We start from the raw sequence: 5,153 nt of genomic DNA, 5'->3' as shown, positions 1-5,153 counted from the left end.
TAGGCCAACGCTGATCTCCTCCTCTAAAGACCAAATCTATTTGGAACAAGCCATTTCTGAATCCCAAAGCCCTTTTTAAGATCTTGACCACCTGTCGCTAAACAGCCTGTTTGCCAATGTCCAGAAAATGCATTTTTCATCCATACACACAGACTGCATTTCATCATTCTAAACTTGTCGCCACATGGTTGTTAAAATGACAGATTTGCTCTGGATGATCTGGTATGCAGACCTTTACTGGAGAAGCAGCATGTCCGTCTCAAGCCAAATTAATTTGGCCTCAGAAACTAAGCACCGCCCACTCCCCCCCACCCACCCCACCCTACCCCACCCTACCCTACCCCACCCCACCCTGTCCAGTGAAAAACCTCCCAGCTGCTTTAAACGCCAGAACAGTCCGAGTACTAAAACAGCCCGTGCTGATCTGGTCCCTCCGGGGGATGAACGTTTCAGTGAACTCCAAACGCGAGTGTAGTTTTTGGCTTTATAAGGTTAATTAACCGAGGTAGATGATACTCAACACGCTCGGTACCAGCAGAGGTTTTAGTGCGGGAATCGTACACAAAGCCAAAGGCGCTATAGGAACATTTATTTGGAGAATAGAAAGACACACAGTCCAGGACACACTCCATTTCATCTATCACTGGTCTGGTAAAAAATGACACACACGAGGGCACTTACCCCTCCCCAAGCAAATCAACCAATTAATCCGAATGGGTTTTGTCACTGGGACAGCCTTCATTTACCCACAATTCAAAGGGGGGATTAACTTCTCTTTCAGCTTAAAGGAGTAAATAAAATAAATAAATAGATAAATATAATTGAAGTATTCCACAAACATCTCTTGGGAGCTGTCGATGGTATACATCCAGAGCAGTATTACAGAGAGTTCTGTAAACAAACTCAGTATCCTCTTCTGCCTGGACATATCGTGGCCGCCATGTTTAATCTGAGTGCTCTCAGTAACAAGTGGCAGAGTGAGACGGGCAGCAAGAGAGTAAAGGTGTGCCCTTCACAAGACCAGGCACTGATACAACTCATAAGAGCATGTTAGTAAAAAAATATATATAGATGCAAAGGCTATAAAATGACAGTGTAAAGAGATGTAAAAATTCCATCACATCATTGTCAAAGCCTTGACATGTCTCTATAGGATATGTTAATGAGAAATATCTCCAGTTTGGGAAAGTTTGGGAAATCTCACCAGAAAAAAAGTGAGAGGCAAAGTTTAGGTCCATGGATTAGTGTCACTGTTGTATGAAAACACATCAAGAGAAGGATTTGCAACAGCAATGCACCCGAGCAGGAAGGCGTGGGGATTATATACTAAGCCAAAACATTTATGGAGCTAATTACAGCATTACATTAATTTCTCTGAGTGTTGTGGGGAGTGTGTGTGTGTGTGTGTGTGTGTGTGTGTGTGTGTGTGTGTGTGTGTGTGTGTGTGTGTGTGAGAGAGAGAGATGCAAAGTTAATTAACCCCTGGTGTGATTGCCTTTGGGAGAAACATCATAGCTTTTAATTACATTCATCAAAATATAATCCCCCCTCTCTCTTTCACTGTTTTGTATGTTAACGACAGTCTCTCTTGATCAAGCTAAGATCTGTAATTAGTTTATCTTGCTCTCAGCAAAGGTACAACACTTACAACCTAATTCAAAAATAATGTTTTCTTTCATTATTTATGGATCGATTGGGTACAAGCTCACACTTCTTCTCGGTAAATTACCTCGTGCTAGCGATTCTGTTGAGGTTGTATTTTAAAACAAAAACCAGAATAACAGTGGAAGTCTTAACTCTGAGAAACTTTCTAAATCTACTGCATATTATATAAGTTGTGCAAAGTTGTTGTTTTTGTTTGTTTGTTTGTTTTTTAGCTGTTGGTACCTAAAATTGCACGAGCGTCGCCAAAACGAGTGTCGCGTTTCGTCACGCGCGCCCAGGTGCGCGCGAGGCTCGTCACGCGCGGCCGCGTCTCTCGCTCTCCGCTTTGCTCTCGCGCCGCCGTGGTTAGCGGCGGCGCAGGCGGCTCGTGCCTTTGATTTTATAGAAGAAGAAGAAAGAAAAAAAAAGGAGAAATGAGAAGAAAATCGTTTCACAGCGCCTTCTGCTGCCTGGCATGACTGCGTTTCTTTATTCGCGTCCTTCTTTCCAGCCAGAAAACAAACATATTTAAGTCACCGTGTCGAATGTTCTTCCAAATCCTAAGTATAGACGTGTGTGTGTGAGAAACTGAGAGAGAGCAAGAGAGAGAGAGAGAGAGAGAGAGAGAGAGAGAGAGAGAGAGAGAGAGAGCAAAGCATTAACTCTGTAATACAGGAGCTACAGTGTATAGCTGACCCGGATAAAAACCCAGTAGGGGGTCTGAAGGATGTAATGGTACAATGTTATGGTATAATTTGACGCTCTTGCACTGAGTGAAGGCCATATCGTTTCACAGCCAGCCATTACACTGTGGCCCGGTTCCCACGAGAGCATCTGCTCCACCTTGCCGGGAGGACTGAATGCAAACTGCAGGCAGGAGAAAAGACCGGAGTTCTGGGTGTCTTCTGCTTCGCACCAGAAAGCTGGACGTCGATCAGAGATCAGTTGTGTTAAGCAGGGGCTCGACAGGAGGAGGAGGAGGTCCAGCCATGGTCTTTGGGACAAATCTCAAATTTGAAAGAAATGTAATTTTTATGTAACTATTTACTGTCTGAATCAGCTGCCAAAGTACCGAGGACTTGGGAAGTGCAGTCAGTTAAATATTTAGTATAAATATGACATGGTCGAAAGGACTGAATGGAGACACGGTCAGAACGCTAGGCTGAAGTTTAAAAACACACCCCGAGGTACAAAGTCACTGTTAGGACATTTGTGGGGGGGGGTGTCATAACAGTCACAATGTTGTAGCTGAGGCCATGTGTCTGAGACGAAAACCTCTCACCTCACTTCCACAGGAACTCAGCATCTCCCAGGGCAACCAGCGTGTCCAGGGGTGGATTTAGCTTAAATCCAGCTCCAGAACAGCAGGCCATGTTGAAACCCTCCGGAGAGAAAGTAACCTTCACTCCGGTTTCAGCCGAGCCCCTCATCTCACTGCGGACAACCACCCTGGCCTGCCGCAAAGAAAAAAAGCAAGTGAAACATATAACAGGAAAGCATGCACGTGCACACAATCATGCACTCCAGGTTGTGACAGAAAACTAGGCTCTCTGTAGATTCTTACTTTGGGTCATGTGTCAGAGGCGAAGAATTCCGTTAGGCGTCAAATTATTCCTGACGGAAACCCGATATAGGGCTCCGTGGGCAAGGGGGTGACTGCTGCACCCTGGTCTGCTCCGCTCCGCCCTGTTCCGCTCCAGCCCGTTGCGTTCCGGTCCGCTCCGCTCCGCTCCACTCCAGCCCGTTGCGTTCCGCTCCGCTCCACTCTGTTGCGTTCTGCTCCGCTCCGCTCCAGCCCGTTCCGCTCCAGTCCATTATGCTCCAGTCCGTTCCACTCCAGTTCCCTCCGCTCCAGCCTGCTCCATTCCGGACTGCTCCGCTCCAGCCTGTTCCACCCTAAAACTCTCTCCTCTCACCCACTCCGCACCAGCCTGCTCCATTTTCACCGTTCCGCTGCGGTACGAATGCACTCTCCTCAGGAGGCTGTGGCACGGATGCCCCGCGACGGTGCTACGGGTGGCCAGAATCATTCGGGTCACACTGAGGGGCTGCAGGAAAACTCCGGCAGATGAGCGACCTTCCTGGAAACAGTTCAACCTGGAAGCGCAATGCCAAGACTACACATGCAATCTGGAACTCAGCATGCGCGCCCGCACACACAGACACACAGACACACAGACACACAGACACACAGACACACAGACACACACACACACACACCACAAAGGCTGCATGGACCAAATCGATCAAATACATGCAGACCTACAGCGTACACTGTTCACACTATATTTATGCATGCAACACAGCACATATAAACTATAATTAGTAGATATCCAGCTCACATACATCTTCATAAGTGCAGGAACATGGACACACACAAACACAAACACAACAGTCAGGGTAAAAAGCCATGGTTAAAGCAGACAATGTGGGGCTGTGTTCAGATTAGTTATTAGTGCAATTCCTTTGCTCCGTTGGGATTAAGTCTTTTTACAAGAGTTGGAAGCATACACACAGATAGACACACACACACACACACACATAAATCTGTGATGAGCCTCTGAGAGTAAAGCACTGCTGAAGTAAAAGTCCAGTAAGGATTATAGCTCATCAGAGCCCAAGCCGTATGGAGAAGGAAGGTACAATAAGTATTAAGACTCGTCAGAGAGGACCTGCACATGTTCATTTCAGTTTCTCTTTCTGCACAGACCCGACAACTCCAGAGTGGTGACTGCCCGACAGCGTTCACTCCACTCCTTCGTCTGCTTCTCCCCGAAACTCGGGATTTTTCTTCCACGTTTATCGTCCACATCTATCGCGGGGCATCTGCCATGGACGTGTGCTCCATTCCAGCTCGCTTTTCATCTGTCTCTCTGAATCATATCTTTCTACACCTTAATATGCGTACCTCGCTCTTTCGCCCACACACACACACACACACACACACACACACACACACACACACACACACACGCACACACACGCACGCACGGATGCAGAGGTCCGGAGAAGTGCAGCTGGAGACTGTAAAAATAAACTTGGTGTTTTAAAAACCAGAGATTTGTTCTCCTTTATAATCCTGCCTTTCATGTGTAAGTCTCTGTGCGTGTGCGTGTGTGTGTGTGTGTGTTACTCTGAGTAAGGCATGCAGTAAGAGTACTCTGTGTGTGTGTGTGTGTTACATTGAGTAAGGCATGCAGTAAGAGTACTCTGTGTGTGTGTGTGTGTGTTACTTTGAGTAAGGCATGCAGTAAGAATACTCTGTGTGTGTGTGTGTGTTACTTTGAGTAAGGCATGCAGTAAGAGTACTCTGTGTGCGTTTGTGTGCGTGCGTGTTACTCTGAGTAAGGCATGCAGTAAGAATACTCTGTGTGTGTGTGTGTGTGTGTGTGTGTTACTTTGAGTAAGGCATGCAGTAAGAGTACTCTGTGTGTGTGTGTTACTCTGAGTAAGGCATGCAGTAAGAATACTCTGTGTGTGTGTGTGTGTTACTCTGAGTAAGGCATGCA

The 5,153-nt window shown here is 46.6% G+C and overlaps 1 long non-coding RNA gene across 1 annotated transcript; it reads right to left on the bottom strand.

Annotated features, from left to right (window-relative positions):
• Positions 1 to 2,106: 2,106 nt before the first annotated feature.
• LOC113570347 (uncharacterized) lies at positions 2,107 to 4,559 on the bottom strand. Its single transcript, XR_003409894.3, has 3 exons — positions 3,209 to 4,559; positions 2,927 to 3,098; positions 2,107 to 2,651 (listed from the first exon to the last, which is right to left on the bottom strand). It is a non-coding gene; the product is annotated as an uncharacterized LOC113570347 (long non-coding RNA).
• Positions 4,560 to 5,153: the final 594 nt, after the last annotated feature.

This window comes from Electrophorus electricus, chromosome 21, assembly GCF_041902795.1.
Source record: "Electrophorus electricus isolate QZ-2024a chromosome 21, ASM4190279v1, whole genome shotgun sequence".
Taxonomy (NCBI): domain Eukaryota; kingdom Metazoa; phylum Chordata; class Actinopteri; order Gymnotiformes; family Gymnotidae; genus Electrophorus; species Electrophorus electricus.
This window is presented reverse-complemented; position numbering and strand designations above follow the sequence as displayed.